Raw genomic sequence first — 17,598 nt, 5'->3', positions numbered from 1 at the left:
CGGTTTGTTTATCCAGGTTCGGGCCACGAGGATGTGTAAAACCCTACTCCTGCTTTGGTGGATTGTATATCTGTGTTCTTGAGCTAGCAATGGGGTGTGAGGAGCTCAAAAAAAGCCGAATCCTCCTCCTGGTCGCCTCGGGCCTCCTTTTATAGGAAAGGGGTTGCCACAGTGGCACACAGGAGGTGGAAAGGGTACAGTGATGTGAGGTTATCCCTCGCCTTACATGACAAGGCGCATTTAATGCGTCTTGCCCAGGTGTCCTTGCTTTAGCGGGGATGGGGGAGAGCCCTATCTCGTCCGTCGCCGCTCCCTCTCGTGTCGACACGCGCCCTGGCCAGCGGCGCCCGTGGTGCCATGTAGGCAGGTAGGCTGCTGAGGTGGCGCAGTGGTGGGTCTCCACAAAGATCCGCATGCCGCCACGCAGGTGCCTGCCCAGCTGGTTGGGTCGGCAGCTGCATGCGAATGGCGGTGGACGTTTGACTGGAGTGGGATTGATGGTGGCCCTACGGGTGTTCTTGGCAAGGGCCTTGCCGGGGCCCCGGCAAGGGTCTTGCCGTGGCGCCTTGTCGGATTTCGGGTTCCGGCAGACCCTTGAGGTTCAAACACTGGAGCAAGGAGCGCCCGAGCAGCTTCCTGTGGGCGAGGGACTTCCTGACAGCTCTGCTCTTGCTGTGCTGGCGCCTGACGGAGTGGGTTCCGCCCAGGGGCCACGCGCCTTGGAGCCATGGCGCCTTCCTGAGGAGGAGGCGGCCGGGGCACCGCCGGAGCTTCATTGCCCGCGCGGGGCGGGGTGCGGTGCAGCGGAACGGACGGCGCAGGAGAGCCCCCTGCGGCACGGACGAGCTCGGTGATGCGGTCGAGCCATTCTTCATAGACGTCGTCGACGGGATGGTAGAGCAGGAGCTCATTCGCCGCGATGAGTGCAGCCCGAGCCTCCATGGGCACGCGGAGAGCGCGGGACAAAGAACCAGCTGGGGTGAGCGAGGGAGTTGCGGTGCGGCCGTCTTGCCACACGGACGGATGCTGGGACAATGCTTGCTGCTCGTCCCCCGCCGGGCCGGTCGCGGCGTTGACGGCAGGCGATGGGGAACGGCAAGGACGCCCGCCGGCAGGGCCGTCTGGGCGACGAGGGAAGCGAGCGCGGCCCGGCGCTCAGCGCAGGCCCGACGAGCGTCAGACATGGGCGTGATGGTCGGAGGAGAACGGGGTGGTGGAAGACGAATCCCGGCGGACCCCTACCTGGCGCGCCAAATGTCGGACTTCGGGTTCCGGCAGACCCTTGAGGTTCGAACACTGGGGTGCGCGCAGAGATTTCGCCTCCTACCTACCTGCACCCCTCCGCCTTTCTAGGATCTAAACTAAGGAGAGAAAATCACAAGAGACGCAAGGTTTATACTGGTTCGGGCCACCGTTGTGGTTTGGGGCCGTCTGGGCGACGCGGGCCCCTACCTGGTGCGCCAAATGTCGGATTTTGGGTTCCGGCAGACCCTTGAGGTTTGAACACTGGGGTGCGCGCGGAGATTTCGCCTCCTACCTACCTGCACCCCTCCGCCTTGCTAGGATCTAAACTAAGGAGAGAACAACACAAGAGACGCAAGGTTTATACTGGTTCGGGCCACCATTGTGGTGTAATACCCTACTCCAGTGTGTGGTGTGGTGGATTGGCTCTTGGGCTGATGATGATGAACAATACAAGGAAGAACAGCCTCGCGAGGGTCTGTTCTTGGCTGGGGCGATGAACAGCTGGGAGGAGTTCAGTCACCTTTCTCTCTCTCTCTCTTTCTGATCTTCTCTATCCTTCCAACCCCTCTCTTTTCTTCCAACCTCCCAGCCCCTTTGCTCTGTGGGTGGCTGGTCCTATTTATAGAGGCGCTGGTCCTCTTCCCAAATATTGAGCGGAAAGGGAGCCAACAATGGCGGGCTAATTTGAAGGGGGACAGCTAGTATCAACTATCCTGACAAAAGTAGTCTTCGCCTGCGCAAAGCTCTTGTGATGACGCCGTCTTGGGCTCCACGGTGACCTCCGTCTCGTAGTCCTTCTGGTCTTGGTCTCATTGCACCGAAACGGCAACCTTTGCCTGATGCCTCGGTACTCCGCGGCTGCGCTTGCCCCCTTTGCACCAAAGAGGAAGGGAGGACACTGCGCGTGCTGGCACCCGCCTGGCGCCCCCGGTCGTCATGGCTTGCATCACGGGCGCCTCGTGAGGTACCCCGCCTTGATCTCTTTGCCTCCTCGTGAGCTAGCCTGACAAGGCCGCGCCTGAGGAAGCTCTGCGTCATCCGCCCCGCGAGGGTCTTGGGTTTGTGTTGGTGAAGATGGGCTGCGCTGGGCCACCCTTTGAGCCACACCGCAGGCCGCAGGCAGGCAAGTCTGGGGACCCCCATTCCCAGAACACCGACAGTAGCCCCCGGGCCCAAGGCGCGCCCAGACTTGGCCGTGTAGGGAGGCGGAAGGGCAAGAGCGAAGCGCCGCGGGCCCTTACAGACTACGGGCTTGGGCGCCGCGTGGCGGTTTATTGGACGTGGGCGCCTCCACTTCCCCAGGGCGCCTCGGCAACTGCACGGATTGGACAAGTCCCTGCATGCAAAGTGGGTCATGATTACCTGTAAATGTGGATGTCGGCGGTTGGCCTTCGCCGGCCATAAGTACGGGACAACGCGCGACCTTCCAGTCCATCCCTCCTTGCTTCTCCTTCTTCCCGATCCTTGCTCCGTCTTGCTGCGATGGCTCCGATCCGCCAGCTCTTGATGGCAGAGAAGGGAAAGGCTCCCCGTGGGGAACCAGACGCACTCCCGTCGAAGAAACGGCTCGCCCCCCGTGGCCCGGACGAGGGGGCCCTTCAGGTGGTGTCGAGGCCTTGGTGCGAGCGGGTGCCGCCGGGGTTCCCGCTGCCATTGTGCGCCCACGTCGAGGGCCCCGAAGGAGCTGATGCTGACTGCCATGGGCGGTGCCGCCGTTGGCGCCGACGGGTCACGAAGGTGTGGGTCGTCCCCCCTGGGGTCCACACCGAGGGCTCCTCCCAATAGTTCATTCTCCACATCGCCATTCCTCTTCAGTCTTGGATCCGCCTTCCTCCTTTCTTCGCCTCCATCATCCCGCAGGGGGAGCCCCTGGAGCTCTGGCTGCAGCATGCCGGCTGCAGCACCCTCGCGACCGAGGCAGAGGTCGCGGTCGTTGCCTCGGGCGAGGTCTTCATGACTCGGGGCTGGAGAGAGATCGCCCGGGTTTGCAGGGTAAGGGGCATCTTCGCGGTCCATTTGGATTACGACGGTGCTTCGGTGATGCTCTTCAAGGTCTTCGATGCGAGCGGGCGCCGGTTGGAGTGCTGCCCCGGGGAAGGTGGCCAGGACCCTGCCGCGACGAGGACTGGGCCCGCCAACCGCTCCCTTGGCGGCTCCTTAGGAGGTGGAGGCGTCGGAGGCTCCAGCGACTCCGGCGAGCTCTTCGCGACTCCGAAGATGAGCGACGATAGCTACGAGCCCCCGAGCCGGCGCCGCTCCTGGAGCAGGGCGGGCTCGTCAGGCCGCCGCCGACTCTGATCTGGATGGGGTTGGCGTCGGTGCTTGACGGCCCACTGTTGATGATGGCGTCTTTTGCAGGGTTGCGCGTAGTTTGTGTCCCTTTAGGATCTCTTCCCTGCGAGGAATCAAAAACGCGCCCGTGGGGGCTTGTAAGGTGCCTGTGATCCTGTTCTGTTAATATAACCCTTGTCGTAGAATTGCGCGAGTCGCTCATTCCGTCTTAGCTCAGTCCTCCCTTTCGAGCCTCATGAGGGCTTGGTGCTCTGCGCCGACAGGTCCCAGTCCCAAGGCGGCTTCAGCCGTTGCTGGTATGCCAGGGCGCGATGCCGTGGTCAAGGCCAGGAGGTGAGCGACCCGAAGTCCGGTAAGAGTCCCTGAGTCGCGATGCTCAGGAGGTCCCCTTTGGCACCCAAGCAGCCGTCGTTTGGTGAGAAAGGAGAGCGGCGTCGCTAACACGGGATAGCATTAGGTGCGGGGATGGTGCCACGGCAGCTGGCGCTTCTGGGTGATGACTTATCCCGAGGATCAGGGGCCGCTCTCTGGTGTGTTGCCGGGTCCTTGCATCGGCACGCGCGAGGTTGCTCGGCGAGGTCCTTGTGTGTCTCTCCCCTCTTGCCTTTGCTCCCCTTTCTGCTCTACGTCCTCAGGTCCCGGCCCTCGAGCGAGTCTCAGCCGTCGCTGGTATGCCAGGTCGCGATGTCGTGGTCAAGGCCAGAGGGTGAGGGCTGGAGAGCCGGTAGGAGCCCTGAGTCGCGATGCTCAGGCACCCCCCCTTTAACGTGCAAGCGATTCGCGCGGACGAGAGCGAAGGAGACACCGCAAGGGCCTCGCCTGACACAGCTCCTTTAGGAGGTCCTGCAGGTCCATCATAGAAAAAACAAGGGGTTTCCATGACAATTGACAGTCAGCCGTTGGTTGCTTCCGAGGGGTAGTGAGGCACTGAAGGCTTCACGAGGTGACGCTATGTGGGGCTGCCGCGGCCAGAGCTCAGCCATCCAGGTTTGTCGGCGTTGCAGGGACGGACCCATGCGCAAGCGTCGTGCCATTTGGGAGCAGCTCCGTTAGTTGGCGTCAGCTGAGCAGGCAACTAGGTAAAACACATTAGCCGCGAAGGAGTGGATTCGTTCAAATAGATGCTGGGAATGCGGACATCACTGGGTCAGGGCCGAGCGACTTGGGGATCATGCAGCCCGAGGGGCGCCCCCAACAAGGTAAGCTAACAACATGGAATAAAAAGGGGATACACGCCGCAGGGATGGACCCACGCAGCCTGGGAATGATGCAGCCCTGGGGGCGCTCCCAGCTGGAAATAAAACTCGAAAGACGTCACCTGATGATGTCAAGGACGAAGGAGCGTTGATGTAGCAGGCTCGGTGGGCTGCGGGAGCCGATCCTCACGAGCCCCCAGGCCTAGGGGCCTCGGGAGGCTCCGGAGGCGCTGGTGGCTCCTCATGGGCCATCTCCATCCCTGCCAGGGCTGCGGAACGCCTGGCCTCTCGTGCCCCCGTGATGCCCCTCATGAGGCGCCTGTACGTGTCAGCCGCGTTCGGCAAGCCGTAAGGCATGCGAACGTAGCTGTGGGGTGGGCCTCCACAGCGCCCCACTCGCGAGGGCCAGAGGCGCTCCAGAGAGGCGACTCGGTTGAGCCCTGGTATGTCGATGCAGACGCGCAGCCCACCATCCTCGCCTGGATGGGGAGCCACTGCTGGTAGGCGGCAGCCACCTTTCATGACTCTTGACTCCTGTAGCTCCTGAATGGCCTTGCTGATGAACTCCTGAGGGTCTGGGTCTCCTTGCCTTACTCCTTGAGGGAAACGTGCTTCGAAACACGCCTCCATGTGGTGCCCAAGCGCCTCCCTCGTGACCCTAGCTAGGTCGGTGGCCCTCCAGGGGAGAGCCCCCGAGCCCTGCCTAACGAAGGCGCCGGGCGCGCTTTCCTATGCGATGGAAGGAGGTTCCCCCTGGGCAGGCGCGGGCCCAGAGGGGCCTTCCTCCTGAGTGTTCAGGCCGGACGATGTGTTCTTTTTCTTAGAGGCGGTCTCGGGAGGCCTCCTGCTTCCACGATCCGGGTCTTCCAGTGACGCGGCCTGAAAGGCTCGTTCCAGGGAACACACCACGTCCTTCTCTTCACATGGCACCGTGATGACTCCGCCGCTTCCTGGCATCTTGAGGACGTTGTAGCCGTGGTGAGTTATGGCCATGAACTTGGCCAGCGCTGGGTACCCAAGGATGGCATTGTGCGGCAGGCGAATGTGAGCGACGTCGAAGTCGATAAGCTCGGTGCGGTAGTTGCGTGCCCCGAAGGTGACAGGGAGGCGGACCTGCCCAATCGGGGCCGTGGAGCCATCGGTGACACCGGAGAAAGGCTTGGTTGGCTGAAGCTGGTTGTAGGGCACTTGGAGGTTGTTGAATGTTTCCACGGACAGGACGTTGAGCCCTGCACCGCCATCGATGAGGGTCTTGGTGACCACCACGTTGCTGATGATTGGGGAACAAAGCATCAGGAGAACTCCGGCTGTAGCCGCACACTTGAGCTGATCTGCTGAGCTGAACGTGATGGCGCACACCAACCACCTGAGAGGGCGCGTGGCTTCGAGCCTGGGAGGACTGCGTTCACTTCGCGGGCGAACTGCTTGAAGATGCGCTGAGAGGCTGGGGCTTGTGCCCCGCCCAGGATGCAGGCGATCACGCGTGGCTCCTGGAAGCCCCCAGCCCCTTCGTCTTGGTGGAGGTCCTCGTTTCTCCTTGGCTACGGCGGTAGCGGTGGGAGGCCTGTGTTGCCTTGCGGGCGATCCCTCCAGTCTCCCTTGCGAGGCTGATCCCTCCAGCCTCCCTTGCGAGGCGGGTCTTGCCAGCGATCCTCGTGAGGTTGATCGCGCCACCCTTGGCGTGGGCCACGGTCTTCCCAGCGTCCTGCGTTCCTTCCTCCTCCCCGGCCGTAGCCCCGGTCACTACGGTCAGGGCGACGGCCGATCCTTCCTTCTCGCACCGCTCGGAGCTCTTCACATTCGTTGGTGTTGTGGGTGTGGAGGTCGTGGTACACACAGTACAGGCTGCCCTTGGAAGGTTCGGGCTAATCTCTGCCCCGCTTGGTGTCTGGTTCTGCCGCGAGCACGGCAGCCCCCTTGCACTTCACATCCTTGGCCTTGGGCTTCTTCTCTTCTGGTTCTGTGGCAGGCAGCTCGAGGAGGGAGAGGCGCCCTTCCTCGGCCCTGGCGCACTTGGTTGCCAGGTTGAACAGTTCCAAGGAAGTGCACAGGTCTTCATGCATCACCAGCTCCTCCTTCATCTTGACGTCGCGCATGTCGTTGGAGAAGGCCGAGATGATGGCCTCCTCAGTCACCTTTGGAATCTTGAGGCGTGCGTTGTTGAAGCGCTGGATGTACTTCTGCAGGGTCTCCCCGGGCTGTTGCTTGATGTGGCGCATGTCACTCACGGCGGGTGGCTGGTCGCGAGTGCCTTGGAAGTTGGCGATGAAGCGGGTGCGCATCTCGTCCCAGTAGGAGATTGTGCCTGGAGCCAGGTTCAGGAGCCAGGTGCGGGCCCCGTCCTTGGGTGCCATGGGGAACCAGTTCACCATGACCTTCTCGTCTCTGTTGGCAGCTTCGATGCCCAGCTCGTAGAGCCGGAAGAACTCCGCAGGGTCAGCCGTGCCGTCATAGCGAGGAGGCAAGTCTGGCTTGAACTTGCCGGGCCACACAACGTTGCGCAGCTCGGCGGTGAAGGCGCGGCAGCCTGCTGTGGCCATGGGAGGCCTTGGATGACGGGGAACTTGGTCTTGCATGTCCCCACGTGCTGCAGCTGGGAGCAGCGCGGGGTCTTCACGCGCGGGAACAGGAGCATGGTCGCGACGTGCTGGAGCAACGAGCGCCCGGGCAACTTCCTGCAGGCGAAGGACTTCCTGACAGCTCTGCTCTTGCTGTGCTGGCGCCTGACGGAGTGGGTTCCGCCCAGGGGCCACGCGCCTTGGAGCCATGGCGCCTTCCTGAGGAGGAGGCGGCCGGGACGCCGCCGAAGCTCAATTGCCCGCGCGGGGCGGGGTGCGGTGCAGCGGAACGGACGGCGCAGGAGAGCCCCCTACGGCGCGGACGAGCTCGGCGACGCGGTCGAGCCATTCTTCGTAGACGTCATCGACGGGACGGTAGCGCAGGAGCTCGTTCGCCGCGATGACTGCAGCCCGAGCCTCCATGGGCACGCGGAGCGCGCGGGATGAAGAACCAGCTGGGGTGAGCGAGGGAGTTGTGGTGCGGCCGTCTTGCCGCACGGACGAATGCTGGGACGATGCTTGCTGCTCATCCCCCGCCGGGCCGGTGGTGGCGTTGACGGCAAGCGACGGGGAACGACAAGCACGCCCGCCGGCAGGGGCCGTCTGGGCGACGCGGGAAGCGAGCGCGGCCCGGCGCTCAGCATGGGCCCGACGAGCGTCAGACATGGGCGTGATGGTCGGAGGAGAACGGGGTGGTGGAAGACGAATCCCGGCGCACCCCTACCTGGCGCGCCAAATGTCGGATTTCGGGTTCCGGCAGACCCTTGAGGTTCGAACACTGGGGTGTGCGCAGAGATTTCGCCTCCTACCGACCTGCACCCCTCCGCCTTGCTAGGATCTAAACTAAGGAGAGAACATCACAAGAGACGCAAGGTTTATACTGGTTCGGGCCACCGTTGTGGTGTGGGGCCGTCTGGGCGACGCGGGCCCCTACCTGGCGTGCCAAATGTCGGATTTCGGGTTCCGGCAGACCCTTGAGGTTCGAACACTGAGTGCGCACGGAGATTTCGCCTCCTACCTACCTGCACCCCTCCGCCTTTCTAGGATCTAAACTAAGGAGAGAACAGCACAAGAGATGCAAGGTTTATACTGGTTCAGGCCACTGTTGTGGTGTAATACCCTACTCCAGTGTATGGTGTGGTGGATTGCCTCTTGGGCTGATGATGATGAACAATACAAGGAAGAACAGCCTCGTGAGGGTCTGTTCTTGGTTGGGGCGATGAACAGCTGGGAGGAGTTCACTCACCTTTCTCTCTCTCTCTCTTTCTGATCTTCTCTATCCTTCCAACCCCTCTCTTTTCTTCCAACCTCCCAGCCCCTTTGCTCTGTGGGTGGCTGGTCCTATTTATAGAGGCCCTGGTCCTCTTCCCAAATATCGAGCGGGAAGGGAGCCAATAATGGCAGGCTAATTTGAAGGGGGACACCTAGTATCAACTATCCTGACAAAAGTAGTATTCACCTGCGCAAAGCTCTGGTGATGACGCCGTCTTGGGCTCCACGGTGACCTCCGTCTCGTAGTACTTTTGGTCTTGGTCTTGTTGCACCGAAACGGCAACCTTTGCCTGATGCCTCGGTACTCCGCGGCTGTGCTTGCCCCCTTTGCACCAAAGAGGAAGGCAGGACACTGCGCGGGCTGGCACCCGCCTGGCGCCCCCGGTCGTCATGGCTTGCGTCACGGGCACCTCGTGAGGTACCCCGCCTTGATCTCTCCGCCTCCTCGTGAGCCATCCTGACGAGACCGCGCCTGAGGAAGCTCCGCGTCGTCCGCCCCGCGAGGCTTGGCCCCTCACGAGGGTCTTGGGTTCTTGTTGGTGAAGATGGGCCGCGCTGGGCCCCCCTTTGAGCCACGCCGCATGCCGCAGGCAGGCAAGTCTGGGGACCCCCGTTCCTAGAACACCGACACGCCTGCTGTCATCCCTGGCAAGGCTCTTGCCGGGGGCCTTGTGGTTCTCCTTGGCTGGGATCCCGCCAAGGATCATCATCTTCTAAAGGGTGTATCTGATCTTGAATGTCCTCACAAAGATCTGCATGCCACCATGGGGATGTCTCCCAAATCCTTGCCCCATGGGGGCAGTGGACTCGAGGGTGACTCACTCCGTAGGTGTGGGGCGAACTGCCACGGCAAGGGTCTTGCCGGGTTTGCTAAAACCGCATCCCGGCAAGGATCTTGCCGGGGGGGTCCGCTTCGTCCCCTTTGCTCTTTGTGGTCTTGGTCTTGGTGTCGTTCTGCTTCTCCTGAGCTTCGGCCTTATCTTGGCTCACCTCCCTTGCCTTGCTCAGTGTGGTGGTGCCCATGGCTCAGACTGCCCGTGCACAGTCATAGGGGTCCAAAAAGTGTACCCCTCTTTTTGTACACCGATAGTTTAGCTGGATAGTCATTATTTTGGTCGTCCTCAATTTTTGCGCCTGCCTATTCACCTATCCCCTTATAAATAGGCTTGGCCGGTATTTCCCCTTTCTTCTTCTTCCTTCCATCTTCTCACCACCTCTCTGGCTCTCGAGCTTCGCCGTCGCCACAGCGCCCGCCGTTGCCTCTCAACGCCGGCCGCTGAATCACCCTGAGCTCGTCCCGAGAACCACGGCGACCCTTCGTGGAAGCTCTGCATTTGTAAGTTCCTACCTTTCCATGCCCTTTAGATCTGTTTTAGGATCATGAGTTCATCGACGTTCTTCGTCGTTCATCACAGACTTCCTTGTAGTTTTTTTCTCCGTACCCTCTTTTGATCCAGAAGAAAAGTAGAACTTATGCGGTAATGGTTTTACGCCCATTTTAGACACTAGTAGATCCTTTTCCTTTGCACAGATACCTTCTTAGAGCTGATGAACTCCTCCGCGCTTCATTTTTTAGGTCTAAATTTGTTTTTTCTTTTCTGACCCATTTTGATCCAGAAATCTGTTTGTCTCAACACTTAGCCGATTATGTTTCTGGTTTCCTTCGAATGTCTTTAGTCATGGCGGCTTATCATGCCGGCTTACTTTTCCCTTACATGTCATTAGCCCTTACTTAACCCGCCATTACTCATTTGCACCATCATCATTTAACCTTTAATTTCACCATTGAATTGAACCGGCACATTACTTTCTTTTCAGTTGTCCTTTGCTCATCATGCCGTCAAAGGCACCAAATGTTTGCAACTGGGTCCCTTCCACAGTCACTGAGCATACCTTGAAGGAATTTGTCACCATAGGATTTTTGCCAAAGAAAAATGTTATGTCTTATCGTGCACCTGACCCGGAGGAAGAACGGCCTCAGCCCAAAGACGGTGAAGTTATCATTTTCACTGATCACATGAACCGGGGCTTTGCTCCACCTGGCTTAAAGTTCTTCCGAGACGTTCTTCATTTTTTCAAGCTTCGTCCACAATACATTGGACCCAACTCTATCTCCAATATCTGCAATTTTCATGTCCTTTGTGAGGTGTATCTTCAAGAACAACCAACTGTGGAACTCTTCAGAGAATACTTTTACTTGAAACGCCAGAATGAATGCACCAATGGCCTTAGTTTGGAGCTTGGTGGAATCTCAATTCAGCGCCAGCAGGGCGCCGTCTTTCCTTTAATAGTCTTACCGATCCATCCCAAAGATTGGAATCAGACCTGGTTCTACTGCCAAGACACATTACCGGCTAATGAAAAACCACTGCCGGGTTATCGCGCGGAGCGTCTGGATTCCAAGTTTGTGCTCCCTGACAAGCTTACCACTGCTGAACGCAAGAAACCTATTTCATCTATTAAGAGGATTCAAGCTTTGTTGGGGAATGGCTTAACTGGAGTTGACCTGACCCATTGCTGGGTCGCATGGCTAGTTATCCCTCTAAGCCGCCAATCCAAATTAATGTATGAGTATGGCGGAGGCCCAAACGACTCTCTCCGTTATAGCTCTGTTCAATTGACTGAAGAAGATGTTGTTGCAATGTCAACCATCCTCGCGAATGGAGAATACGAGGACTGCAACAAGGTTGGGTTAAACCCCTTCTGCAAAATCAACCTGGCCCTAGAGGTGAAAACCTTTGACCTCTCTCTTTTTGTGCTTTCCTTAGTAGTCTAAATACTTGCATGACCCTTCAACCTGTTTAATTATTTACAGGCCAAATCTGACTTCTGGAAGGTTAAGTATGATCATGAAGCTGCCAAGAAGGCCATAGCTGTTGCCATAGCCGCCAGGAGAACGCCCGGAAGCCGAAGCTGAAGAATAAGAAAACTGCGTCTGAGATGTTCCCGCTGGATGATGCTTCTGAGTCGGAGTTAGCCCTTGACTCCCTTGGCCAATTTTTTAACTATCTTAGTGACGCTGACTATTGCCAGGACGACACGGGGGCCAGCCAGGCCGTGGAAGAAGAGGTAACTATTTCCTCCGACTTAGCTCCTTTGCCAAGATATAAACTTCAACTGGTAACCCGGAAAGTAAGGTTTTCGCACCCTTTGGCTTATCTGGACCCTCATTTTCTTTTGAAAAAGCAGCAACATGAAAGCCGTCGTCAGGCCCGGACTAATGATGACGATGAACCGCCTTCCGATTTACAACAAAGTCCTCGAAAACGCCAGAATGAGGTTTCTTTCATCTTCGTCTTTTGCTTTCATTAATGGATCTATTCCCTTGAATCACTGACTTTATTTTACCTTTTGCAGGAGGTTTCTTGGTGTTCTGGCGACTCATCTCAGACTCAGTTTCCGGCTTTCAAAACTGCTCCTGCGTAAGGAAAAAATCATCTTTCCTCTGTATCTTTTAAAACTGCATCCTTACACGAACTGTCTCATAAAACCTTTCTTAGCAGCCAAGACAAATCCAAGAAGGCCAAGGTGATTAAGCCGTCAGAAGACCCGAAGGTTCCTACACCTAAGCCGGACATGCCAACTCCTCCCACTGAAGCTGCAGCACCTGAAGACCCGTCTGTTCATACTCAATTGGACACTCCTGAGTTGTCAGCTGATGAGATCACCCTTAATCCGACTATCACTGAACCATCTAGCTTAGCTAACCCGCCGACAACTTCTGATACTGACGTGTTGATTACTAGTAGCCGGTTTGTTGAACTGGGGACCCCCACTGTATTAGCCCGGCACACTGCTAAGCAAGAAGCCTTGGAGAAGCAGAAAGTGCATTTTGATATCTCCCGTTACACTCACCTCAATTGCAAAGATGTGTTGTCTGGCTATCTTAGTCATGTGCACTCCAGCCGTGATTCGGAAATCGAGATGGTCAAACAATTGCAGCTAAAATATGAGGTATGTTCTCTGGTTTACTTATACTCTGCCAGCCCCCTAAGTCTTCAAATGATGAACTTGAATGATCTGTAGACTTTATGATATAAGTTGACACTTTTCCTCTAGGCTTTTCAGAAGTCCAATAGAGTAACGTAAACTTCACATGTAGTCCCCAAGGGCCGGCTCAATTTATCATAAATGAACCGGTACTTAATGACATAACTATCGTTGACTAGTCTCAATAAGTTTTGAGATCCGGCTCAATCGTAAAAAACTTTCTGAATATTATGCATTAGCCCCTAAGTGCCAAGCGTTGTTACTTTGTAAAACCCTTGGGACTTGAAACATATAAAAGCCATAAAAATTTGCTTTGGTAGACATTAGCCCCCAAGTATCAAGTGATATTGCAGAGCAAAGTATTTGAGACTTGAACCTTTATGATCTTGCATTTTAAGTCTTGACACACATGTGAATGTTTTGTAGAACGCCTTATCTGAGTTGGGCTCTCAATTGACGGATGCCAAGACCCGGTTGGCAGAGCAGGAGACAGAGATAAAAATCACTGACTCTAAACTCCAATTGAGCCTCTCTGAATCCGAGAAATTGAAGACCAGCTTAGCTGCTAAGAAGAAGTCATGCGCCAAAGAGAAGACGTTGTTGATACAACATGTTGAGACAGCTGAGGTAGCTCTTGAGGAGTTCACCACGGAGCTCACCGGTTTAAAAAACCGTGTGTCTCAAATGGTCTCCGCCATCTTCGGTAAGTCTTTTGTATTAATCACTTATACTTTATTTTGGCTAGGAATATAAGCCGCTTGCTGAACCTTTGTTAAAAAACACTCGCAGGTCCACCAAGTAGAAATCTGAGCCAAGATAGTGTGACGAAGCTGAAGGAGGTTTATACCTTGGTGGAGCAATTGTATACTGGCGCTCAATGAGCACTTGCCACTATCTCCCCTTCCAACCAAGGTCCCAATCGGTTGAGCGATGTCTTGAAGAAGTTATGGATCTTACCCGCCAGGTTTCAAGAGGTCAAACGATCCTGTGCCAGAGCCGGAGCCCTGACTGCCCTGAGCTGCTCCAAGGCCTGGGTACCGGATCTAGACCCGATAGATGTGGCTAAGGGTTACCCTACCGTGAAGGAAGATGGGACTCCATTTGAACAAGATGATTTTATTACCTGTCTGAGGGGAGTTCGTCCTCAAGCTACTATTCTTGGAGAGTAAACCAACATCGATAAATATCAGCTGGGTTTTGATATGGAGAATAAGAAGATGGCGACTCCCTCTTATAAGGTGACAGACCTTATCCCGCCGGTTCGTCAACACACTTTTGCTCCGGAAGTTGACCCGGCCGACCTGATTGATGACGAAGCGGAGTTCATTGCTCTGAACGGCTTTGACTGGTCCAATCTGAGTTTCCAATCAGTAGAAGGAGGTGAATCGGCAAGGGGACAGTCATAACCATCTTGTGGGCTCTCAAAGCCTTGTAATAGATTTAGCTTGAAACCTGCATGTTTTGCTTATGCCATCACACATAAAATGTTGCATATGACTCTTTGCCAATGATGTCAATATAAATATGCATCACATCTGTGATTACATCTACAATGTTTTAACTTTGCTCCTACAAAAAGTGAAAGAGCCGGCCTGGCGGTTTAGCACCGGACGGGTCAAAAAAACCCGGTATATGTCTTTATGAAATTGTCATAGTGGAAAAGATAAACAAGGCTGAAAAACCCTTTGATTAATGAAAAAACACACGAAAACCTGTTCGTGAACAACACTGTCAAACCTGTGTTCTGGACTACCTGTTTTCATGACCCGGATGATGAGGTTGATAATCCAATCTATCATAGAAATCTATACTTCCATGTGTCTGATGACTGTTATGCCTTGGCAATTCATTGTCAACGAACCGAGCCGCTTTAATTTGAAACCATACTGACAGTTAGATTCGAGATCAATAAGACAAAAACATTAAGCTTCAGACAATGTAAATCAAAATAATTATTTAAAAACTGGAGGCTTCTAATTCGAATATGATTAGTAAACCGGACCAAAGGGGTTAAGCTAAGATTCGAATACGATCATATATCGCCCAGTGGCTTTGGCATTGCGCCGATCAAGAGGGTACCGACAACTATGTTCTCTTTGGTTCGAATACGACCTAGGTTTGAATAGGAAGCCCCCAAATGCCCTTGAGAGGTTTTTAACGACCCTGATTCGAATACGATCCAAGTCGGACCCAAAAGGGGTTAAGCTATGGTTCAGATATGATCTAGAAGCCCCCTAATGAGTTTGGCCTTGAGCCGATCAAAAGGGTTAGAATAGCTATGTTCTCTTTGGTTCGAATACGACCTATGTTTGAACAGGAAGCCCCCAAGTGACCATGAGGTTTACAACTAGACTCGAATACAATCATGAGCCGGACCAAAAGGATGAAGCTAGATTCGGATACGATCAGCCCCCTTTTGGTCATTTTTAAACAATGAAAATAATAAGGATATATGATCATTGAAAGGGGAAAAAGGATAGAGGTCCTACTTTATTACTTATCATAATACATACAACGTCAAAGTATGTACATGACGAGAGCCAGTGGCTTAAGTATAGTATGGCCGAAGTTGAGCAATGTTCCATGGCCGGCGGGTCTCCTCCTCTGGCTTACGTGAGTCTTTATGCTCTCGAACGTCAATGAGTTAATATGACCCGTTGCTTAAGTTCTTGCTGACCACAAAGGGTCCTTCCAAGGAGGGGATAGCTTTCATGCATCAGATAGATCCTGGATGAGCCGGAGCACCAGGTCACCTTCTTGAATGGTTCTAGACTTAACCCGGCGGCTGTGATAATGGCGCTGGTCCTGTTGATAAATTGCTGATGGAGCCGCTTCCAAATCTCTCTCCTCATATATCAAATCAAGTGCGTTCCGACGGGCTTGTTCATTATCAGCTTCAATGTAAGCCGCCACGCGAGGCGATTCATGACGGATGTCACTAGGTAGCACTGCTTCTGCTCCATAAACCATCAAGAAAGGTGTATAACATGTAGACCTGTTAGGGGTGGTATTGATGCTCCACAACACCGAAGGTAATTCCTCTACCCAACAACCCGGCGTCCGTTGTAAGGGAACCATAAGCCGGGGTTTGAGACCTTTTAGAATTTCTTGATTTTCTCTCTCAGCTTGACCATTGGATTGGGGGTGAGCTACTGAAGAAACACCAAGCCGGATATGCTCACGTTCACAAAACTCCTCCATAGCACCTTGAGACAAATTAGTGCCATTGTCGGTTATAATGCTGTGTGGAAAACCAAAGCGAAAAATCACCTTTTTCAGGAACTGAGCCTCCGTGGCTGCATCACACTTGCTCACTGGCTATGCCTGAACCCACTTCGTGAATTTGTCAATTGCTACCAAAATATGTGTCTTTTTATCTTTGGACCTTTTGAAAGGCCCAACCATGTCAAGCCCCCAGACTGCAAACGGCCAAGTGATTGGAATCATCTGCAACTCTTGAGCCAGCACATGCGCTTGTCGTGCAATTTTTTGACATCCATCACACCTACTTACCAGCTCCTCCGCATCAGCGTGAGCCGTTAGCCAGTAAAACCCATGACAAAAACCTTTTGCCACAAGAGACTTTGATCTGCCATGATGACCACAATCCCCTTCATGGATCTCACGAAGAATTTCTTGCCCTTCATTAGGAGAAACACAACGTTGAAACGCTCTAGTGACACTGCGGTGATACAACTCACCGTCAGAAATTGTAATTGACTTGGACCGCAGGGTTATCTGTCGGGCTAGGGTCTCGGCCTCTGGCAGTTCGCCCTGGGTCATATAAGCCAAGAACGGTACTGTACAATCTGGAATAACATGAAGAGCTGCCACTAACTATAGCTCCGGGTCAGGAATGGCCAAATCTTCATTTGTAGGCAACTTAACAGACGGGTTATGTAAAACATCCAAAAAGGTGTTAGGCGGTACCGGCTTACGCTGAGATCCCAACCGGCTCAAGGCATCGGCCGCTTCGTTCTTTCTACGGTCAATGTGCTCCACTTGATAACCCTTAAAATGCCCCGCAACAGCATTGACCTCGCGGCGATAATCCGCCATGAGAGGATCCTTCGAATCCCACTTGCCTGACACCTATCGAGCCACCAAATCTGAATCGCCAAGGCACCGTATCCGGCTCAGACTCATCTCTTTAGCCATTCGAAGACCATGGAGTAAGGATTCATATTGTGCTCCGTTGTTAGTACAAGGAAACATCAATCGCAACACATAACAAAACTTGTCACCTCGAGGAGAAGTTAAAACAACTCCAGCCCCCGAGCCTTTCAACTGTCTAGACCCATCAAAGTGAATCGTCCAATATGTGTTCTTTGGTTTCTCCTCTGGCATCTACAACTCTGTCCAGTCATTAATGAAGTCAACTAGCACTTGAGATTTGATTGTAGTACGTGGCACATACTTCAAACCATGAGATCCAAGTTCAATATCCCACTTGGCGACTCGTCCTGTGGCCTCTCTATTTTGAATAATGTCTCCTAGAGGAGCAGAGCTAACCATAGTGATTGGGTGACCCTGAAAGTAATGTTTGAGCTCCCTCTTGCCATGAACACCCCATAAACGAGCTTCTGCCAATGTGGATATCTTTGTTTAGATTCAATGAGCATCTCACTGACATTGTAAACCGGCTGTTGGACCGGATGTTCCTTGCCAGCCTCCTTGTGCTCCACAACAACAGCCACACTGACAACACGTGAGTGAGCAGCCACATACAACAACAACGGCTCTTTCTCAACCGGAGCAGCAAGAACTGGCGGCTCAGCGAGCTGTTTCTTCATATACTCAAAAGCAGAGTTTGCAGCATCACTCTAGAAAAGTTATCCTCCTTCTTCATCATTTGATATAAAGGCATCGCCTTTTCCCCTAACCGGCTTATGAACCGGCTTAAGGCTGCGATGCGACCCGCCAACTGCTGAATGTCATTGATGCACGCCGGTTTAACCAGATATGTAATTGCCTTAATTTTCTCCGGGTTAGCCTCAATACCTCTGTTAGACACGAAAAAACCCAAAAGTTTGCCAGCTAGGACT

Source organism: Triticum aestivum, chromosome 7A (genome assembly GCF_018294505.1).
Source record: "Triticum aestivum cultivar Chinese Spring chromosome 7A, IWGSC CS RefSeq v2.1, whole genome shotgun sequence".
NCBI lineage: Eukaryota > Viridiplantae > Streptophyta > Magnoliopsida > Poales > Poaceae > Triticum > Triticum aestivum.
This window is presented reverse-complemented; position numbering follows the sequence as displayed.